The sequence below is a fragment of the Sarcophilus harrisii genome, chromosome 2 (assembly GCF_902635505.1).
Source record: "Sarcophilus harrisii chromosome 2, mSarHar1.11, whole genome shotgun sequence".
NCBI lineage: Eukaryota > Metazoa > Chordata > Mammalia > Dasyuromorphia > Dasyuridae > Sarcophilus > Sarcophilus harrisii.
The window spans coordinates 252,496,517-252,505,852 of NC_045427.1; positions in this window are offsets into that span (position 1 = coordinate 252,496,517).

The following is a 9,336-nucleotide window of genomic DNA, read 5'->3' on the forward strand; positions in this document are numbered from 1 at the left end:
ATACATATATAAATATTTATTGGATTGGAAACCTAGATGAACTAGATTGGAAGTATATAGCACAATGGAAAATATGTTCTTGTTCTCAAATTTTGAGGAAATGCACTTCCACATGATCTCTCAGATTTCAAAGGATTTAAGAATGCATATACCCAAATTAACATATGTAGTAAAAGCACAAAAGGAATGTGAATAGCAAAAAGATAAAGCAAAAGTTCCTTCTAATATTAAAATTCAGGATATCTGATTTAATGAGGAACAAATACAAATAAAGAGATTATTAATTATGATATAGGACAAATGGAGGAACTGATCACCCCATTAAAAGTGACCTTTAACATTACAATAGGAACAGATGGGATTACTGAGAACATATAAGAGATGAAATATTCTTGCTTAAGGAGTGAGACATAGATTTAGTGAGACTAGTAAGTGTAATAATTAGTAGGAGCAGAACCAGGAGAAAACAAATGTTCCATTCGTTGACACAAGAAGAATAAGTTGGTATTTTTTCTTTCCTATCAATGAACCTTAATCCCCTGATCCAATTAAATATTAAGAACACTTTCAATACCTTTTTGGAAAAAACAAACAAAACCCCCAAACAACTTAGACTATGTAGCAGATATTGCTCCTACTACATTAATAGTGCAGATAGGTTTTGAGGCATAGACTAAAGAAGAAGGAAGCTTTTGACAGACGGTTTTTTGTTTTATTACTGATATGATGCATCTGGGATCCTTTATGAGGCCTGATATAAAAAAACAATACCTGAGTATGATGTGCTCTGAGTAGCAGGGTTTTTTTCCCCTTTAAAACTGAGTCTCTGGCCCATAATCATATCAGGATTGGGGAGGGAGAGAGGGAATTGAGACATTGTGAAATCTTCCATTTCTTTTTCTTTCTCTTGGATTATTAGTTTTCTTGTTTGAAATTCAGAAAAACCCAGTGGCCAGGGTATTTGAACTCACCTTCAGTATCTTCCTTCTGGTCTTTTTCTTACTTTGGGCAGTGCCATGAGGATACCACATCCAACTTTGTCCTTGGAGAAGCTGCCAAGAACTCTCAGGAAAGGGGTAATGCTGCATTTGGACTGTACTTTGCCAGTGTCACAAAAGGCTCAAGGAATCTTTTTTTTAAATCAGTACTGAAAAGCCCTGGGTCTGGAGTCAAAGAACCTTATTACTTGTGTGACCTTGTCAAGACACTTAACTCTCTCTTGTGTAAAATGAGGAAGTTAGACTAGATGATACCAGTTGCACTCTTTATAGCCTCAGGAAACCTCTTAACTGAGAAACCCAACATTTTGTGAAATTGTTTCAGTCTTAGTACTTTGATCCTCTGCCTGGAGGGCTAAAGGGTGGAGTAAAGAATCTCTCCCATAGCCTCTTATTTAAATGGAAGCTAGCCATTTCTTCATTCCTTCCTTTGGACTGACTGCATTATATCCCCACATTGGGTACCCTCCCTCACCACCTGCCAACCTCCTTTTCTGTGTTGAATTTCCTCACTAAATTATAAGCTCCTTGAGGTCAGGGACTGTATTTTTCATATTTGCGTCCCCAGTGATTAACACAATACTTAGAACATAGTCGGCAATAAATAAATATTTATTGACTATTAAACTAAAGTTCTAACTAGGTCTAAATTCGTTAAATGAATGAAGGAATAGAAGTTCTGTTCTCTCTTGGACATACAGAAAGTTAAATGCTTTCTGAAAGAATGAATGAATGAATATAATGGATATGGCTACTAGCTTTTCTGCTTGTTTGTTGCTTTGCTCCTGTGTGGTACAGCATTTAATAAAAAAGCTGGAGAGACATCTAGAAGCAAAGCAAAGTTTATTATAGGATCTCACGAGAATCGGGCGTCCCATCCGCCCAGCAGACAATCGAAGGGAGGAAGCACCGTAGGGGACAGCGTCAACACTTTTTATCCCTAACGCAAATACCCCCTCCCACCACTGACCCTCATCCTTATTGGCTGAGGATCTTACATTCTAAACTCGGGAACTACCCAAGAAATTGAACTTGACCAATAAGTACATAGTTGCCCATATTTGACCTAACAGAAAGACACTGTCATAGGAGGATAACAAGGGGATTTAAGTATGCCCTTAGGGGATAGCAGGGAGGGAACTTAAGTATGCCCTTGACTTGATGCTTAAAGTCCTTCAGGCCTACTCAAACTTTGTTTTTTTTTTTTTTTTTTTTTTTATTTATTTATTTAATAGCCTTTAATTTACAGGATATATACATGGGTAACTTTACAGCATTAACAATTGCCAAACCTCTTGTTCCAATTTTTCACCTCTTACCCCCACCCTCCCTAAAATGGCAGGATGACCAGTAGATGTTAAATATATTAAATATAACTTAGATACACAATAAGTATACATGACCAAAACATTATTTTGCTGTACAAAAAGAATCAGACTCTGAATTATTGTACAATTAGCTTGTGAAGGAAATCAAAGATGCAGGTGTGCATAAATATAGGGACTGGGAATTCAATGTAATGGTTTTTAGTCATCTCCCAGAGTTCTTTTTCTGGGTATAGTTAGTTCAGTTCATTACTGCTCCATTAGAAATGATTTGGTTGATCTTGTTGCTGAGGATGGCCTGATCCATCAGGACTAGTCATCATCTAGTATTGTTGTTGAAGTATATAATGATCTCCTGGTCCTGCTCATTTCACTCAGCATCAGTTCGTGTAAGTCTCTCCAGGCCTTTCTGAAATCATCCTGTTGGTCATTTCTTACAGAACAGTAATATTCCATAATTTTCATATACCACAATTTATTCAGCTATTCTCCAACTGATGGACATCCATTCAGTTTCCAGTTTCTACCACTACAAAAGGGCTGCCACAAACATTCGTGCACATACTGGTCCCTTTCCCTTCTTTATAATCTCTTTGGGATATAATCCCAGTAGTAACACTGCTGGATCAAAGGGTATGCACAGTTTGATAACTTTTTGAGCATAGTTCCAAATTGCTCTCCCTACTCAAACTTTGAAATAAATGAAGCCTTACTCGATTTTCACAACTGTCTTGAAAGATCTCGCCTCATCTCGTTCACACTCCTTTAGAACAACATTGAAGTCACATATGCTTGAGTTGGGAAATAAAATACTTGTAGTTTTCTTTTCAGTTTATTTAGCTAGTCACATGATTTTATTTTCAGATTCCCCCACAATTCATTTGAACCAGTGAGGTAACCTGTGTTTTCTTTGCCTCTTGTTTAGTTTAATTGATGTCTTGTGTGTTCCTAGGCTCATGATCTCCTGACTAAAGGTAATACATGAATTTTTGGAGCTGCTTCTGGTGATGGTGGTGGGGCTGAAATTCATGAGCTCTCTTGGCTGTCCTAATTAGGCAGACAGATTTGGTGTGGGGTTATTTACTCTCTGTTTACATTCTGAAAGTCTAAAGACTTTGCAATATATTTTAACATATAATGGAATACCTGCCATCTTGGGGAGGAGGTGGGAGGAAGAACGGGAAAATTTGGAACAGCAGTTTTTGTAAGGGTCAATGTTGAAAAAATTACTCATGCATATGTTTTGTAAACAAAAAGCTATAATGATAAAAAAAAACTTTTTAAAAAGACTTTGTAAGAGTTTTGGAGGTCGGAAAGGTAGCATAATACAGTAAAAAGTGCACTGGATCCAGAGTCAAGAGACCTGGATTTGAATCTCATCTCCAATACTTACTAATGGTATGAACATAGGCAAATAATACACTGTCTTTGAGCTCTTGTTTTCTTATCTAGAAAAACAGGCATAAGTAGTATCTCTCTTGCAAGGCTGTTGTGAGGACCAAATGAGATAATGTATGTAAAGTGCTTTGCAAACCTTAAAATTCCAGTTATTAGTATTATAGAATCTTGAATTAGAAGAGACTCTAGAGATTTTTATTTATCTTTTATTTATATATCTAAAGATATTTAGACTTATCCTTTGTAGAAATCTCCTCTGTACAATTTCTAATAGTAGTTATTCCACTTCACTGGTAGAAAACTCACTATTTAACTATTTAACAAAGCAAACCATTTCATTTTTTGGACAATTCAAATTAGCAAGTTATTTCTATTGCATCAAAATTTTCTTCCCTGTAACTGCCATCCATTGGGACTAATCCTGCTAGTGTCACATTAAATAAATCTTCTTCTTCCACCAGTTGTCAGATACTTGGAGGTCAGCTTTTGTCTCCCTGCTAAATCTTGTGTAGGCTAAACATTCTAAGTTCTTTTGATTGCTCTTCATATGACATGGTTTCAAGTTGTCTCCTTCTATTTGTCATCTTCTGAACATTCTCTGATTTGTTAACATTCATCTTAAAGTGTGGTTCATATTACTTAATGCAATGTTCTAGATGTGGTCTGACTGGTGCAGAAAAAAGTGGGACTATTAGCTCTCATTTTGAATCATATATGTCTTTTAATATAGCTAATAATCACATTTTTTTGATTATATAGAAAATTGAGCATGATTCTTCATACATATGGTAAAAGGAGATTGTACATGACAAAAAGGGGATCTTGGAGGAAGGGAAATTGTCATTTTATAGATGGATTCTCTCTTAATGTGTGTGTCAGTGTTTTGAAAATAGAAGATGTTATCCCTACAGTGAGTATAGCATTTCCTATAAGGTTTAGGAATCTTGTAGTATTTGGAGCCCTTGTGATTATATGTCACCCTGGGACCCTTTCTTTTAATTTACTCTACCTGTATATAATATCAAGGCTATGTAAGAGATTTTCTTGCCTGAAGGAGAAGTATGGGCTGGGTCAAAGTTTCTTAAACAAGAGGTTACATAATTGAATGTGAAGCTTGCAAAATTATGATTTATTATCAATAAATGTTTCATTTGTATACCAATTTTATATAACTATCCAGTCACATAAAAATTTCTCAGGCAAAAAGGTATTATGAATGGAAAAAGTTTAAGAAACCATGGCCTAGAAGACCTTTTAAGGTCTCTTACAATCCCAACAATCTAATTTTTGGGAAGGAAGAATTATATTGTGGAATCCCAGGAAATAGGGTATGAGTATAAAATATGAGAGGCAGCATGGAAATGGATAGGTCAGTAGGTTTGGAGTGAACTTTTCAAATCCTGACTCATATATTGTTTGATTTTGATCAATCCACTTAACCTTTATGGGATTCCATGTCTTCATCTGTAAAAGAGAAAGTTGTTTTTAATGGCCCCTAAGGCCCTTTTAGTTCCAAATCTGTAATTTCATATATATATATTTTAGGAAAGGACAACTGGAATTAAGTGACTTGTCCAGGGTCACATAGCGTCTGAGGCTGTTTTTGAACTCATTCCTTCCTGATTTCAGGACCAGTGATCTGTCCATTAGATTGCACAATCATATGATACAAGCAAATATTTTTTATGCTGCTTTAAAATTTGTACAATGTTTTACATATTATCTTGTTTGATCCTGAGAATAACCCTGTAAGGTATTATTATTATTATTATTATTACCATTTGATGGATGATGAAATTGAGACTGAGAAAGATTAAATATCTTGCTTAACCTCACATAGCTAGCAGGTGTCCCAGCCAGGATCTGAACTCAAGTTTTTATCACTCCAAGTCTAACATTCTATCTCCTGCACCACCTAGTTGTTTTATAATCTTATTGCCTATCTGGTCAGAACATCACTACCAAAAACAAAGACAATGACCTTTCCATATAGAATCTCACTAAACTAACCCAAAAAGGCATTTCCTACAGTGGCTAGTGGTATAATTTTCTCAGAAGCAAACTTGAGCTACAAAAAGGTAATTTTGGAGGGATAATGTGGTGCTACAATTCACTCATGCAAAAGTATTTAACTAATTGTTAACTCTATTCAGTAGGATTCAGTCTATTTTCAACTTTTTTAGAGCTTCGATTATAGTATCATACTTCCAGTAAGGACAGCCTTCTAGTGTATAAAACATGCCATCTCTAGCATCATTTTGTCCTTGTTGGTTTTGATGGGAATGTTGGAAAGGGCAGGTCTTTTTTTCCACTGACATTCTTTTGGAATGGCTCAAACACTTAGCTTTGTCTTTATTACTTTATGCACACATCCATCTCAGAATATGAGCTTAGTGGGTCAAGGATTTATTTGTGCACTTGAATGCTGAGTCTGGAGTTAAAATGTGCATAATGGTGCCAAAATAAATGATTACTAATGACTCAGGGCTTCTATCATTGTAAGTTTTATAAATGGGATCTCAAGGAAGGGGGCTTTTGGAAAGGTACAGTCATTAGACTATCATCAGCCCTTTCCAGAATAGGAAAGATAGACTAACACGGTTCTCTTTTTGTTCTCTTTTGCTTTGTGTGTGTGTGTGTGTATATATATATATATATATATTTTTTTTTTTTCATGGTGTCTGCCCCTTTAGATGGAGGACAGAGTAAAGCTAATGACTGCACAGCTTTCCCCCACATAATCCAATTCCCTTGCAAGTCAAGACATCTTTCTGATATCATTGTTCTAATTTGAAAAAGGAAGAACAAACAAAAACTTGTAAACTCCTTAAGGGCAGAGGACTGTCTTTTGCATCTCCAGCAGTTAGCACTGTGTCTGGCTTACAACACGCATTTAATAAATGCTTGCTGATTGATTGATTGATGCTGAGTCCAAACCTCGGAGGATGTGTTTCAGGGTTGTTTTTTTTTTTTTTAGCTCTGGATATCTCATCAAAGGATGAGAATTGGGCTGGTAGATGCAGTTGGTCAGTGGACAGGTGGAAAAGGAATTTCTTATTTTGGTATTAAGTTCTTGAGGCACAAAAGGAGGAATAAAAGATTAGGTTAATTTTGTAGCTTCATATACCAGATGTTTTAAGTTTCCCTATTAAAATATTAGATTATTCCATTTTTGTTTGGGTGTTCCCAGCAGTTTATCTGGTGCCTTGCACACAGTGATATATAAATATGTACTGAAATGATTTAAATATGTTTGAGAAAACAGGATATCTACATCTTCCTTTTGATTTTTAACTTTGCAAAATAGAAGGAAATGAAGAATTTTCTAAGAAGGGGGTCAGCTCTGTGAATATTCTGCTCCATCTCTCTCCTCTCAATAAAGACCACCTTGTTCAGTAGATGACAACATTGGGACTAAGGGAGTAAGCTACCCACCATGGTGGTTAGAGTTCTAGGCATAGTTTCTTTCTTTTTTTGGCTGAGACAATTGGGGTTAAGTGACTTGCCCAGGCTCACACAGCTAGGAAGTGTTAAGTATCTGATCTCAGATTTGAATTCAGGTCCTCCTGACTTCAGGGCTGGTGCTCTATCCACTGCACCAACTAGCTGCCCCAGAAGGCATAATTTCAAAGCCTTCCTTAGACATTTGCTAGCTGTGTGACTTTGACTCTCTGAGCCACATTTTTTTCTCATCTGTAAAATGAAGGATTTGGATTTAATGGCTTTTTAGCTCTAAATCTGTAATTTTTTAAGGCAGACAATTGCCTAGACTATCACATGGAATAATGTGAAACAAGGGGTATGTTTTCATCTGACTTTTTACAAATGCATATTATTTATAATATTAAAAATTATATTCTCCATTGCATGTTGGTATTTAGCTGTATGAATTCAAATAAAAGCTCAAAGGCTTTCGTGGTCAATAATATAATGGGGATATAATTGTCCGATTTTCCTTAGGGCATACAAATACATTATCCTGGATCTGCAATAAGTGATCAGATAACTAAAGTAGGGTAATGAGGACTTTATCCAAAGTATCAACATTTAGAGAGTTCTGACAATATTTGCAGGCATTCAGCAGTACAGAAAACTTGTAGTTCCCTTAAGTGATTTCTCTCCTTCTGATGACTACAGCTAAGATCTTCAACCTAACCTCTTCCCCCAAACCTCGTGTTGATCTTCCAAGGTGCTCCAAACCTCTGACTCCATTTTATGATACTTGCTTCAGGTACAAAAATTGCTGTTTACTATGTGGTAGTGGGTGTAAGGGATTCTTATAATGAAGAAGAAGGTATACTATACATCTCAGGGCCAAGATAAGCTTTCAAGTTAACCTTGTCTTCAAAACCACCTCCCTGCCTGAATAGATTGAACCACTAGTAAATGATCTCTCAAGCAAGCTCATGGACACTTTTTATTTTTGAGTGCAATCAACTACTATACATTTATTTGAATTTCTTCTTTTTTTCTTCTCCAGAACAAACATAATGGTACAGTGTAAAAAGCAGTTAAAAAACAAACAATTCTCATTTCTTTGTTATAATTCCAGTTATTTACAGTGAATCCCTGAGATCTGGTAAGTTAAATTCCAGATCTTTAGCAGCAGAGATTTAAATACAGACTTTATAGTTACACTGAACCAAACATCAGCATGTCCTTTACAAGAAAATTACAATGAAGGATAGAGCACAGAAGCCAAAAATGTTTACAAAAATACTTGTTCAATCAAACACTGATCAAAATTATGCCTTCCTAAAAAAAAAAAGTTTCCCCAAGCAATAATCTACCAAACCTTCAACCCACATAAAAACAGAAGCCAAAACATTAGCAAGAAACAACTTTTATCAAAGGACTAGTGAAAGTGGTACATCGGTACATCTTTTGCATTAAATACATATAGACTGGGAATTTGGGGTTTGTAATACTTAAGCTCTAGATCCAATCTCCTTCCCATTCCAGGATGTTGCTTTAATGTAGTGGAGGAAGATTATTTGTTCTAGTGACTTAATAGGACACCTGCATCAAGAAAGTCAGTTTTCCCCTTATTGATCACTTTTTGACCTTTTATTTTATTCATGCAAGTCAGCAAGTGTAGGCTTGCTGCCTTTTCATGAGAGCCACTGGGAAAGTCCCAGAGACACAGATGCCATAAAAAGCCAAAGGGGAGAGTGTAGGGCTCTTGCTAAGAATTAACTCCTTAATCTCATAAAATACATACAAAAGAAATGCCAGAGTTAGGTAAAATCTATGAAGTAAGTGGTTTGTCTTTATGCCTTCAGCTTCTCAATACCTCCTAGGTGAATTCAGACACCCAAAGACATCATTCTAGCTAAACTTATGAGAGGTGTGAATCAGCATTATTTGCTTTTTCCCCTTTACTCCTTCATTAGCTTTCTGAACTCTTTGTTTAATGTTCTTTTAATATTTGGTCTTTCATCCCTACTACCTCAGTCACTTTTTTTCTTTAATACTGTTCTTTGTATAATTGTCAACAGAACTGATGTAAAAAAGCTAGAATTGTATAATGGGAAGAATTTTGATGGGAAAAAGAAGACCTGGGTTTGAATCTCACTTTTGACTCTTATTAGTATAAGCAGCAGCAGGTAGTTCTT